This window comes from Balaenoptera acutorostrata, chromosome 16 (assembly GCF_949987535.1).
Source record: "Balaenoptera acutorostrata chromosome 16, mBalAcu1.1, whole genome shotgun sequence".
NCBI classification, from domain to species: Eukaryota; Metazoa; Chordata; class Mammalia; order Artiodactyla; family Balaenopteridae; genus Balaenoptera; species Balaenoptera acutorostrata.
In genome coordinates this window covers 50,224,723-50,239,601 of record NC_080079.1, presented here as the reverse complement: position 1 = coordinate 50,239,601, position 14,879 = coordinate 50,224,723, and the positions used below count along the sequence as shown (strand labels likewise).

The 14,879-nt window shown below is 43.6% G+C and overlaps 1 pseudogene; it reads right to left on the bottom strand.

The window, feature by feature from the left end:
• LOC103001474 (eukaryotic translation initiation factor 5-like) overlaps positions 1–14,879 on the bottom strand; it is a 50,171-nt pseudogene extending 35,292 nt beyond the window's left edge.

Sequence of the window (14,879 nt, the reverse complement as noted above, 5' to 3'; positions counted from 1 at the left end):
GGGATTTTCTGTGAAGTTAGAGCCCCTCTGGGTGGAATTTTTAGCCCCTTTAATCTTCCCCCATTGCCTTGTTTTCGTGGTACCCTTTCAGCAGGGGGGAGGTGACACATATAAAGCACCGAACCCTGTGATAGGCACATAGTAGGTGCTTTAGAAATGTTGGTTGACCAGGACTTTCCTATCTTTGGGGAGAGGACTGTCCTTGTGGAGGGGATGGAGGCTTTGGGTTACCACAGCTGCAAGACCACCCATGCTTCCATTTCTCATGTACATCCATTAATACACTGACTTTCTGATTTTTATTTTAAAAAATACCACTTCTCCTTGACACTCTCTCCTTCTGACCACACAACCTGAAGTCTTCCTCCCAGGCAGTCCTAGTGTCATACGCCTGGAAGACAGGGGCCATGTATATTAATACTACTCAACTCTGCCTTCGTAACACAAAAGCAGCTGTAGGCAATATATCAATTCATGGGTGTGGCTGTGTCCCAATAAAGTTTTATTTATAAAGACCGGTGGCAGGCTAGATTGGGTTCCTTGGCCACAGTTTGCCAACCTCTGCTCAAGGTGGTGTTAGGTATGAAGTGGGCAGAACCTGAGCCCCAGCTCACTGACATGAGCTGTGAAAGCCACCAAGAGGTGATGCTCCTGGATGAACAGAAGTTCGTAGCCAAGATGGCAATGGTGCGAAATCCTTCCTCCCGTCCTACCCTTGAGTGTCACTGAGTTTGGAAGAGGATTAAACTGAAAAGACTGGCACCACACAGTAAGAGGAGGGACTTACCCAGAGCACGGAAGCTTCATTCTAAGAGATGCATGTGTCTGGGCATTATGAGCTTGATAAACTCATACAAAATTCCGCAAATCAGACTGGTCTCTCCTCTGCATTTTCCCAGACTGCATTTCCAAAGGGACACAACCAAAAAGGTGGCCTCGAGGGCAGTAGCATATTTAAGAATGCATGTCTATTCTATTGATATTTCTTCAGGCAATTACATGTAGTTATGCCTGTGTAACCAGGAGCTTGCTTTTTTTTTTTTTTTTTGAAAAAGAGTGAATGAAACTCAGGACTTCTCAGAAGTCTGAGATACGGAAGAAACTAACATGACTGGAGGGCTTAGCTCTTGTTGGGAAGCAAGAAGCCTCTGTCCCATCCATGCTAGACGGTGCGGGGAGGGATGGCGATCCATCCTCAGACATAACAACTGATCCTTTGCTGGATGCACAAGACACAAGACCAACTTCCTTCTTCATGACTGAAAAATGTTCAGCTTCCCAGATTACAGCATAATCCCTCCAGGGCAGGGACGGTATGACACCCTTTCCCTGTGTCCCTAGAGGTTAAAGTAATAATCATTGCTAACATTTAAGGAGCAATTATTCTGTGCCAGGCACTACCAAAGTGCTTTAAGGCCCTTCTCATTTAACAACCTCACAACTCATGCCTTGGGACCCTTTATCATTATTATTCCATATCGATAGATAATAGAACTGGGGATAAAGAGATTGAGTAACTTGGCCCAAATCATGCAGCTACAAGTGTGGAGTCCAGATTTGGACCCAGGGATCCCAGCTCCAGAGACAGTGCTCTTAACTTCTATCTATACTGCTTCTCATAATGCAACCAATACAGGTGATCAGTAAACTTTTGGGGTGGATGACAGTAGTGACTTGGAGAGATGGGGAACAAAGGAGGAGGTCTGGGTTGAAGCAAAGCCAAACTGTGCAGGATTGCCAGTGAGCTCACTCTGCGCATTCTCCTGGGTGGGGAACACAGGACTGTCTTGAGGGCTCTGCACCGGAGCCCGGCTCTAAGAGGGCGGCTGCTACTGGAGGAGCTGCAAGAAGGCGCCTCTGCAGCTCGTAAAGGCCTTTCTTCAACCGCCTGAGCTGGGAGGCGCTGGAGATGTGCCTACAGCTGGCATCAGTGCTCTCTCTGACCCTCCCAGAGCCTTCCCTAAGGGGCCAGGGTAGAGAAGATAGCCCCAGGGCAGCCCCCATCCCCCCACCCCCCAATCTCCTCAAGATCCTGACTCTGGGAATGCAGGGGCCAGGCCTTCCTAATTGCTCAGTGATTGAGGTGAAGACGAGGGGCAGCTGACAAGGAGGAGAGGGAAGAGGCACTATCAAGCTGGGGCTAGGCATGATAGCTTTGTTCATTAGACCACTTGGTTTTTCCTTTCTCAATACCCAGATTATTTTGATTTCTCTTTCCTTTTTCTTTCTTTGTTTCTTAAAATGTTTTTGATTCAGAAGCTATTTTAATCTCTATTTTTCTTCTCTAACACTGGCGTTTGGGAGTAGGAAATGTAGTCCAATTACAGTTTTCATTGCATCCCATGGTATACGGGGAAGACTGCACTTCTACTGTCTTTTGATGTACTGTGTACTTGCCTTCCTCTTTCACAAAACAGCTATTTAATAGTTTTAGAGCAACTGGATAGCTTTTAATTAGCTCAGCATTCTACACCTCCAAAGTCCTTATATCATGTTATGAGAATGTCGTGGGCAATTAAGTCTGATTGCTTTTTTATGAGAATATTTTTCAAACAGACCCTATATATCTTTGTAAAAGACCTCTGTACTCTTGAAATATATTTTATCCTCCACTTTTAAAATTTTTCTTAAAAATTCTGTTAAATCACTCCCAATGAAGTGTGGAACAAAGCTGTTTCATTTATTCTGCTGATCAAACATTTAATTTACTTATCATCGCTTTCTTTGTCTAACATACTTTGATAACAGGGTGCAAAGATTCTGTACATGTAATTATTTCCAAGAGTCAGAGAACCTGTACTCAGATCCTGGTTTATCTTTAAGCTGCTGCATCACTTTGCCCCAAATCACTTGACATCTCTGGACCTAGGTTTGCCTTTATTTATAACACGTAGAGTTGAATTGAAACTTTCAAAACTGTTTTTTTGTCCTAAAATATCATTCTAGGACAGCTTTCAGTGAGGCTTTACCACCAGGACCATCCTTCCCCTTCCTTTCTGCTCCAAGGTAACCCTTTTAACCAGATTTCACCTGATGAAGGAAGGGAAGGAAAGATCAAATAGACCCTGAGAATCACTACACTGTCCTTGGAAGGAACAGGAATTCCTTGTTCTGCCTACAAACACACACACACACACACAAACAACATATAGGATGCCTGAATGTGAACTTTTTAATAATCAATTGTAATGTACCCATGAGAAAATTTTTATTCTGAGCAACCAGCAAGTATTTGGTAAAGGGATTTTTTCTTTTACTTAAGGGCAAATATCAAAAGGCCACAAGCCTAGGGGGACCCTGGCCACCTTATATCTCTCTAGCCTTGGAACGGATACAATGGAACAATCGCAGAGAAATGCCAGCCTCAGAGGGAATAAACGTAGAATCTTCAACTTCCACAGCCTGGCTGTCACCACAGTATATCGGTCAGATTTCACTCAAGTCACTGCCAGGAAAGACCCAGACACCTGGCTAGGATCAAGGTTCTGCAGGCATCTGAAAATCAACTATTCCTTCATGGATTGAGGATGTCAGAACCAAATAATATGGATTGGCTTCAGCATATAACACACATCTACTACGAAAACATCCAAGAACAACTGTTAAATGTACATACAGTGTGCAAGAAAAATGAGCATTCCCTGGATTGGACTCAATCACACTGGGCCAGCCACGCTAGGAATTCCAACTGAAATCTTTGACTTCAGGCCCTCTGAGATCTCCAGCATGTCAGAGCATGCTCTGGCTCACCCAGAGCTGATAAAAATTACAGTTGGAATTTCAACCACCAAGCTGGGCATAACATTTCAACACCCTCTCTTCAGTTTAGATGTCCCCTCCAAGAAGCTCTTGATGTGCAGCAAAAAGTGACCAGTCTGCTGATCAAGGCAGGGACTGAGAGAAACGGGGTGCTTCCCCTGAGCCCATCAACAGGTGAATTTAAAATGTGGGGAAAGACACAGAACTGAAGAGGAAGTGGCGGCAAAGGAGCCCTGGGAAAGAAAGAGGTTCCCTGGACTGGAACTTTCCCTTGGAAAATGTAGGCGACAAACAACAACAACAACAACAACACAAAAGACCAAAACTGCTGAGCTTTTACCCACGTCATTCCCCTTTCCTGGACTGAAATTTTCCCTCTTTTCCAAATATGAAAATCCTATTTGGAACCCCAGTTTACGCTCCTTCTCTATAAGGCTTTCCCAAACCCATCCACCCCACAATAACTGCTCCATTCTCTAAACTCAGCCGGTGTCTCATTTCACTCTAACAATAACAAACAGCTCATGCTGCCTTCTGGCATCTCACATCCTTGTTTTGTGACATCATGTAATTATTCCACTATTATTCAGCTTTTCACATATTCATACCTCGATTTCTAAACTTGATTTTAACCTTCCTTCCTGAAAGTGAACTCCATGATCATTTTAGCTTTTTTCTCTAAGGCAGCTGTTCCATTTATGCTAATTGATAAAGGAAAGAAAGAGGAGGGGAAGGTAACACAGTACAAAAGTGTTCCCTGGTAGCACAAGGGTGGACCTGTCCTGACAGAAAGGGCAACAAAATTCCGTGCAAACTAAGTACCAACAGCACCCAGAAGACACCTAAACATGTCTGTTGAATGGAAGGAAGGGAGGGAGGGAGGAAAACTTAGAGAAAATGACAAATGGAAGAAAGTGAGGAGGGGAAAGTAAAAGAGGGAAGGATGGAGGGAGAAAGGAAGGAGTAGAGAAGAATGGAAGAAAGGATGGAAAGAAAGATGGATGGAAAGACGGACAAAGGGGTAGAAGGAAGAAGGAGGGAGAGTGGAAAAAAGGGGAAAGAAAAGGATGGAGGACGTCTTATCCTTGACCTTCTGGGTCTTCCATGTTTATACTTGTTCCCTTTCTATTTCCAAAATCTCTCTGGGACCTTATGACACCGAGCAGGACCCTCTGGGGCTCCTGGGCACAAAAGCCTTTCTGTGTCCACTGATAAATGGAATATTTATAAATGTACTGGAATATTTATAAATGGAATATTTCCTGCCATATTAGTAAACAAAGGATGATGTCATAGACATCGATGACTGCAGCCCTCCAACGTGAGCCAGTGAGCCCTAAGGGAACCCAGGGCTGAAAAGAATACTAGCCATCTAGCAGCCAAGAGACAGCAGCCACTCCCTACGGTGAGCCCTGAGGAAACTCAGGATGTGAAAACACAGGATACTGGCCCCAGATGGCTGAGGTGCATATCAAAGGAATGATTTCAGTGAGCCCAGACTCTTCCATCTTCCCATACATAGAAAAGCGCTAAATTCCTTGAGATACCTGGTTTTCTTTAGTTAACAATAATCTTCTGACGTTCTGACTACCTGCCCTTTGTTATAAAACTTCTATATAACCTGGCTCCCCTCCTCGCCTCCTCGGAGCAGTTTCTCAGAGTTCACTGAAACGCTGTCTGCTGGGCTGCAGTCCTCATTTTGCCCCAAATAAAACTTAACTCCCAACTCTCATGGTGTGCATTTTTTTTAAGTCGAGAGTTATGGCGACCACGAATAAGGGACCCAGAGTGGACTTCTCTCCTTCGCCTGAACTCTAAGAGGAAACGGAGCCTTGGTACCAGTAGCGGCCCCTTGTGCCCATCTGCCTCCTCGGAGAGTCCAGACGAATTTGGGTAAGTCTCTCCTGGCTCTTGGATCTCCCGTGTTGTTTGATGAATCTGAGTTTTATTTGGTGGTGTATAGCAGGTACCTGCCCCCGCCCAGCTGAAAGATACTGGGGCGGGGGGCGGGGGGGCGCGGGGACGGACCCGGTTGAAAGATACCAGGGTTTGCTCAGTTGTAGGAGACTGAGCGGTCTTGGCTGAGTGGTTAGGTGAGAGGCTGATCTGATGCTTTTCCTCAATGGCTGCCTTAATAGAATTTGTCAGGGTAAAAGTAAAGATATTACATGAGAGCGCTGCTCTGAAAAAAAGGGACAAGACTCCTCCCGGCTGGTTACGGCTTTCTCAGTCGACTGAGAAACTTATGGGAGTGGTGGATGCAGAGTCCTTGTACCATGCAGTGGTCCCATAGGAGAAACCTATTACAGGGAGGGGTGAACCATCCTGGGTGCTTATGTATACACACTGGACCTTGGCAGAACTTAGAGCCTTGGCTAAGGAATTTTCCAATCTGAGTCGGGATCCATTGGGATTTGCTAAGAAATTTGAGTTAACCATCCAGACCTATGAGCCTCTATATCAATCAATATTTACTTAATTGGAAGTTAAAGGAAATCACACCCTAAAAATGAGGAGGCTCTTTTATTGCATACGCAGTTAAGTTAAATTAAGGTTAAAAAGCTGGCTGGATAAAAATATCTTTTCAGAATTCTGACTTTAAACAAAGGCCTTCTAGGGGAAAACCTGCATTTCTCTTCCCGTGTCTTTGAGATGTAAATGTTCTACCTGATCTTCCTAGGACTTTCCCTGTATGTCTGTGTTTTGAAAACTTGACCTCTGCCATACTGTTTTTGAGAGTAAACTTTCTGGATTTTACTTAGGTTACATCCTCCCCTACTCTCTTATGGGGAAGCCTCTTGCGTCTTAATGGTTTGAATCACTATAAATACATATACTTTATAAATGGCCAAATGATGGATCCTTTTAAAATTGGAGAAACTAACAAATTGGTCAATCTAGGGTGCTCTCATTATAAACAGCTGTTTTATTGGTACCTATAAAAACAAAAATCACATTAAAGGTGGAAAAAAGAAATATATCTAATGATTACCTAAGAACTTCTTTAGTTTAAAACAAGTAAGAAAAACTGGTGTGGGAAGCTTCGTTTGTGGTCTTTGCCTTCCCTCAGTGGGTCTCACAGATGCTAATAGAATCATCAGAATAATTAATGTTAACAGTAAAAATCCTATAAGGAAAGTCTAGATACTATTTCCAACAAGGTAGAAATTTTAAAGGAATTATCTCAAATGAATAAAGAAATCTTTAGATGGTTATTTAAAATGGGATAAATAAAATGGACACTGATGTGATTTAAACACAAGGTTTTCGACATTACACTACCTAAGGTTAAATGGGCCAAAAGGGACCCCCTACTGGTCCCCAACATTAAAAGCCAAACATGTCTGTTCTCTTTACCTCAGCTTTAAAATATATTTAACGGGCTAAAAAAAATTTTTTTTACGCTGAGATACCTGCCCAGCAATTACTTGGGACAACAGTTAGGCCAAAGGGTCTAAGTTCTTGCCTCAACCTCACTCTGGGGATCCCAGAAGCCTTTTACATAAAAAAGGATTAAATGGACAGGGAACAAAAATAAAAACTTCTAGAACTTCTCCTGTAAGCTTGTTGATTGGCTCTTAATGAAAAGTAAAGTTAAAGGTATAAAGTTGATGGAATTGAGATGAAAGCATATAAAATTGGTATATTTAAATGGGCTTTATATAAGATGGCTACAACTCTTTTGTTTAATTATATTGTGGAATAGTCATGTTTCACTGGGAAATACTTCCCCTACATGGCATTATAAGACAACGCATATAAATCTGCCCCTCAGGAAATATTAATTGAACATACTAAAAGACACCAACAGGGTTACCTGAACCATACAAGTAGGTAAAACTGGGAACTAACATTCAAGGGCTAAGAAAAATAAAAATAGTGATTTTGCTCTGGGTTTAACCTGTAAACTCAGAAAGAAGGTCTTTGCTGAATGCCTTATACAAACCTTTGAAGGCATGATAAATTAAAGTTCTAGAACATAGAATTCGTAAAATAATTTTCAGTTTCATTAGAAATCTTGTCACTGATAAAATCTTTTAGTATCATTTAGGTGACAGACCTGTTCTTTGGAAAACTAAAAGCAACTGTCTTTCTCTTGCAAATCTCTACAAACCAGAAATGTAAATACAGGCCACAAGGACCTGAGACTGAGCCTAATTAGCTCACTCAGACAAGACCTGAAATAAAGGAAAAAAAAAAAAAAATGACAAAGTGGCAGTTATAAAATTCAAACCGCTGGGAATGCTCCCTCAGCCAAACTTTACAAATAGTAAAGCCTTAGTCATATAAGCAAGCAACTTTAATGTATTCCAACTGTCCTTTGTAAACTAGTAAGTTTATATTGTAATACCTAATTCATAACTAAGTTTTTTTTCTTTTAAATGAAGCCATGAGACCTCTAGTTTTGCCTGTTTATGTCTGTGTACACATTATACATATGAGATTATCTCTACCTCTGGAAAGCATTATCAAAATTGAACTTATAAATAAAGAGCTCTATTTAATTTTTAAAAAAGCGCTTACAAATAAAGAAACCGGCCAAAATGACTTTCAGGTTCACGTGAACCGGGAAATATTCAATATTAAGTTGATATCTGGTATTAAAGTTTGTTTGTGGATCTAATTAATATAGACATGCCGTTAGAGTCATCAACATTAAGCGTAATACTTTATTGTACCTAGGTTTAATACAAGTCAAATAAGACCTTACCATATCTGTTGCAAGAAAAACAGTTTCATAACACTTTAAATGTAAATAAAAGCTTTGGGGTAAACTCTTTAAAAATATATTTTAGATATGTCTACTTAAAATTATCCCTTCAGATATTTGATAACTTAAAGTTATAGAGTTGTGCTAATTTAAGTTACGGAAGTTTACTGAATAGCTAATTTCCAAAATAAAAAAAAAAAGATACTGAGACATCAATTACTAAGTAGAGAAACTAAAGGTATTTAGGACTATTAATGAAAATGTTTGCTGTCACCCTGAGATGTCCTCTCTAAGAAAACAAATGTTTTTAGAAATTATCACTGGTATTTATGCTCACCAATCTACAGAATGCTAATGTAAAAGACAGTTCATAACTGCTTACTTCTTAACTTTCACTAGAAATTAAGGTTTTTAAGAGTTGAGGATTCTAATTTAAACATGTAATTAAAACTGATAGGAGGGCTTCCCTGGTGGCACAGTGGTTAAGAATCCGCCTGCCAATGCAGGGGACACGGGTTCGAGCCCTGGTCCAGGAAGATCCCACATGCCGCAGAGCAGCTAAGCCCGTGCGCCACAACTACTGAGCCTGCGTTCTAGAGCCCGCAAGCCACAACTACTGAGCCCACGTGCCACAACTACTGAGCCCACGTGTCACAACTACTGAAGCCCGCGCCTAGAGCCGGTGCTCCACAACAAGAGAAGCCACCGCAATGAGAAGCCTGCGCACTGCAACGAAGAGTAGCCCCTGCTCTCCATTAGAGAAAGCTCGCGTGCAGCAACAAAGACCCAATGCAGCCAAAAATAAAATAAAATAATTAAATAAATAAAATTAAAAAAAAAACTGATAGGAATAATACAGAAATATTTCAGTGTACAGTAGGAAACTAGAATGTGTGTTTCCAGTAAAGAAGATATGAGGAATGGAATTAAATTTTATTGAGGGAAAAGGAAGAAAGTATATCTTAGGGCTGGTTGGTTTATTTGGACAGAAAAAATAAGGGACAGGCTGATATGAATACAGATAAAGAAAGGCTGTGGAAAAGAAACCCTGAGGGAAAAAAGTTTTATGCATGGTCAGGATTAACTAAATTTAGATTGAAGTTAACTAAGTAAATAGATTTTGTTAAGTAAACTGGTACAAGACTGGAATTTGAACAAAGTTTCTTAGAGTGCCCCTTTTTGTTAACAGATCGTGTGAGTTTCTGTGCCCTTAACTAATCTTTTTGTGACTTTGGTTAAATGAGTAAGTATTGTTTCACAATGACCTGTTGTGTTTTAAAACCTTTTCGATATTTTTAACAAACTTCCCAAATATTAAAATCCAACTAAAGCTCTTTTTTAGCCTCCAGCTGACTCTGGGATGCTTTGAAGGAACATCTCTGAGACATCTTAGAGAGGAATTTTTTTCTTTTAATCTTTATTGGAGTATAATTGCTTTACAATGGTGTGTTAGTTTCTGCTTTATAACAAAGTGAATCAGCTATATATATACATATATCCCCATATCTCCTCCCTCTTGCGTCTCCCTCCCACCCTCCCTATCCCACCCCTCTAGGTGGTCACAAAGCACAAAGCACCGCTGATCTCCCTGTGTTATGTGGCTGCTTCCCATTAGCTATCTATTTTACATTTGGTAGTATACATAAGTCCATGCCACTCTCTCACTTCGTCCCAGCTTACCCTTCCCTCTCACGTGTCCTCAAGTCCATTCTCTATGTCTGCATCTTTATTCCTGCCCTGCCCCTAAGGTTCTTCAGAACCTTTAGAGAGGAATGTTAAACTAAATTTATTTGGTATGTTTAATTACTTCAGAAACATTGTCAAGTGATTGGAGACGAACCTTAGGTTACAGTGTATGGATAAATGTCATTAATATAGATACTCCAAAATTTATATGGAATTCCTAACATCTGATATGCCCTGATACAATGTTATCAGTCATAATTCTAATTATTCTAAAATGGTATATGTCATGGAAATATCCAAGTTTCCTACTAATTGCATTGCACTCAAATCTTTAACCATGTTATTTTAAGTTTTGTCCTGATGCTTTTACAGAATGAAGATTTTCAAGAAGACTCATAAAAATAACTTTTTTTTTTTTTTTTAACAAACATAAGTTTCTGATGGCCTTTAGATAATACCACTGAACTATGTAACAAATGATGGAAAACCTGATTACTTCATCCAGATCAACAGGAATCAATTACATGGGACTGAATGAACTGATGAATATGATTTATAACTTTATGACACTGGGAAATATACTAGCTTTAATCTTGGTTTTTCAGAAAAACCTTTTCTCTTATGCTATGACCTATGAGTTGATAAAGTATACCCTTGTAAACAAAGATAAAACATTTATCTTTTTCGCTCTACCTGATCCTGCCAGAATTTGGCTTTTCCAGCTGGCTCTCCTATGGACTTGATGGTTTATTGCAACTGGATTACAACTAGTTATACTAAGCATTGTTTTAATTTGTTCTTTGTTTCCAAATTGTTTATAATTGTGTCTCCCTGCTGCACTATGACTTTGTCAATATTACTAGCTGCATTACTTATATCCTATTTTATATGATCCTTGTCTCTTACAGTACTCAGTGATAGTAACCAGGCTATTAGCCTACTGAATTCTGAGGTCTCTACGATGAGAAAAGCAGTGTTACAAAACTGCACGGCTCCTGACATCCTTACAGCGTCTCAGGGAGGCACCTGTGCCATCATTCAAACTGAATGCTGTGTTTTCATACCTGATGAATCCTCTAATACAACATGTTTAATGAACCACATGAAAAATCAGATTTCTGCCTTACGTGACCCATTCCCAAACCCTGACGACCTCTTAGAAAACTGGTTTGGCGTGGGATGCTCTTGGCTTAAATATTTACTCATAACTCTATTAACATTATTAGCTATATTATTTGTATTTTGCCTGTTTTACAAGATTATTGTTTTCTATATTACCAAATGTGTGACTGAGCCTCCAACAAAAATAATGGTGACTAGGCGGCTTGAAAGAGTTGATCAAATATATAGTTCTGTATGCGATCAGTGATTGTAATTGTAATAGTGCAACTCTAGATATGGGAAGATTCAACAAGGGAAAACATTTCCAGGATCATAATAGATAAATAAGACAAAGGATCCAGAAAATCTTTAATCTGATGATTAAACAGGGCCTAATCTGAAAATTAACACCTGGAGTGGCATGTCAACAAGAATTTTCACCTGATCTGGGCTGAACCTCCCAGCGCTGTGGGACAAAATTTGGTCATGAAATGTCTCCCAAACATTGGTCTAATTTCCGACCAAGAGGAGGGACTGATAAATGGAATATTTATAAATGTAATGGAATATTTATAAATGGAATATTTCCTGCCTTATCAGTAAACAAAGGCTGTCATAGTCATCAACGATTGCAGCCCTCCAACGTGAGCCAGTGAGCCCTGAGGGAACTCAGGGCTGAAAAGAATACCTGCCCTCTAGCAGCTAACAGACTGCAGCCACTCCCTATGGTGAACCCTGAGGAAACTCAGGATCTGAAAACACAGGATACTAGAGCCAGATGGCTGAGGTGCATATCAAAGGAATGATTTCAGTGAGCCCAGACTCTTGCACCTTCCCATACATAGAAAAGCCCTAAATTCCTTAACTTGTGATACCTGGTTTTCTTTAATTAACAATAATCTTTTGGGGCTTCCCTGGTGGCGCAGTGGTTGAGAATCTGCCTGCCAATGCAGGGGACATGGGTTCGAGCCCTGGTCTGGGAAGATCCCACATGCCGCGGAGCAATTGGGGCCGTGAGCTACAAATGCTGAGCCTGCGCGTCTGGAGCCTGTTCTCCGCAACAACAGAGGCCGCGACCGTGAGAGGCTCGCGCACCGCGATGAAGAGTGGCCCCCGCTCGCTGCAACTATAGAAAGCCCTCACACAGAAACGAAGACCCAACACAGCATAAATAAATAAATAAATTTTTAAAGTTCCTACCAAAATTCTTTAAAAAAAAAACAACAAAAAACAATAATCTTCTGACGTTCTGACTACCTGCCCTTTGTTATAAAACTTCTACATAACCTGGCTCCGCTCCTCGCCTCCTCGGAGCAGTTTCTCAGAGTTCACCGAAACGCTGTCTACTGGGCTGCAGTACTCATTTTGCCCCAAATAAAACTTAACTCGCAACGCTTATGTTGTGCTTTGTTGTTTGTTTTTTTTTAAGTCAACACCGCCATTTCTTGATTACAGATAATAGGCTTCATTCAGCCTCCATTACTTTCCCCGAGTTCCAACCAGCAGGTTCAAACAGTTGCTAATTAGGGAAGGGAGGGGGATGCGGAGACTAGGGAGGAACTGCCAAAAGAAACAATAGTGCAGCCTTGGGGGAGGGTCCTGGTTCCCCCTCAAGGGGCACGCAAAACAAAACCTATGAGCTGTTTTGCAGATACTGAAACCCCAACCACGTGGGAGAAGTTAACTGTAAGCTGCCCACAAGCACGTAGACCTCAGGCCACCAGGTGCAACCAGAAGGTTGATGATGCTGACTCCCACTTACCTCACCACCAACCCAATCAGAAAAATGTCCACAAGCTGATCACGTCCTCTTCGAACCATTACTATAAAACTCTTCACTACCCCCTCCCTGTTGGGACGCACAGTTTTTGAGGGCATTAGGCAGCTCTGGGCCCCTTTGCCTGGCAAAGCAATAAAGCTATTCTTTTGTACTTCACCCAAAACTTTGTCTCCAACATTTAATTCGGTGTCGGGGTACAGAGGCCGGATTCAGCTTCACTTACAGGGCACCCAGCACCTAGTTCCAGGCTGCCTGATTCACCTACAGAAAGATGTGCGTGAACCACCTCCAAGGCCAGTTTGCTTCACTGGTCAGCACCCACCATCTCCTTTGAGTGCCCCTGGTCCAGGGACGCCGGCTCCCACAAAGCTACGCCTCATGACCCAGGGCTTGGAGCTCTGGGGGACGTCTGGGCAAAAGCCTGGGCACTCCTGGTGCAGCGGGAGGCCATCACCTCTTACTTGTGACAAGGCAGCACATGACGCAGCCCACTGGCTTCCTGGGCAGCCCATTAGGGAATCAGGGATCCTGGGCTCCGAGGGGTCGGGGCGGGACACGCACTGGCGCGCATGCAATGCCTCCCTCACTGCCAACCACCGACCCCCCTGCAGCCCTCGCCCCTCCTGCACCCCCTCCTCCATGCACCCCCAAGGACCTGGAAGGCGGGAGCAAGGGGTGGGGGGAACTAGAGCCTTAAGGTCCACCCGCGTCCTTCAAGGGGAGGGAGGAACACATCTTCCTAACAGTACTTCTCTCAGGGATGAGCCTGAAAACAAGGACTCTGTGGGGCCCTCCTGGACACAAAAGCCTTTCTGTGTCCCCCGTTTCTGGTTTGTAGGAAATAGGCGTCATTCAGCCTCCAAGACCTTCCCTGAGTTCCAAACAGCAGGTTCAAACCTTTGCAAATCAGGGAAGGGAGGCGGGGGGATGCGCAAACAAGGGAGAGGCAATCCAGAAACAATGTGCAGCCTTGGGGCAGGGTCCAGGTTCCTCCTCAAGGAAAATACAAACCAAGATCTTTGAGCTCTTCAAGGGACCTACCAGCCAATGGATGAGTTTCGAGCCCGTGGATGAGTTGTAAACCCGAGAGCCCAAGACTCCATTAAATACTGGAACCTACTGTAAGAGTGGGGGGATGGTTAGGAGGCTGAGTCCCACTGCAGCGGCTCCAGCCCTGGGACACCGCACATCCCCTCGCTCAGGAGGTGGGGCGCTGCGACTGCAGCTGGGACGCTGAGACTCTGCGCCTCCCCCTCCCCATTCCCCTCAGGAGGCGCAGCTTGGACCTCTCCCCGCTCCCGCCGGCCCCGGTGAACCGGGTGGAAGGCAGGAGCTAGACGGCGCACCAAAGTTCCCCTGGACCAAGACGCTGCCCGCAGCTAGCTCTTCCTAAGCAGCAGGGGCGGCTCCGAGCGAACGCGAACACGTGGGACTCAAAAGTTGGTCTCCAGCAGCAGCCCGGGGACGCGGTACTGGGTCCGCCCCTACTTACCAGGCGCGGGGCCCCGAGGGCGGACTGGGCTTCGGCTGGCGGGGTCCAGCCCGAGTGCGGCGGCGGTGCGGCCGTGGGCGAGGTCGAGGGTCGCGCCGCCCTCCCCTCGGGCTCCGGGGCAGCGCAGCGGCGGCAGAGAGAAGAGACGCCAAGCCGGGAGTTCGGGCTCCGCGGGGACCCGGCTCCACTCCAGGCGTCGGGGGTGGGTCCGCTCGGCCCTAAGTCTCTAGGGGAGGGGGGCGGGGGCGGCGGAGAGTATGGGGAGCTGGAGGGAGGAAGCGGGGCCCGAGCGGGCGGCGAGGCACCAAGCCTCCGCAAAGACTTTCCACCTTCTGAAGATCCGCGGGCCA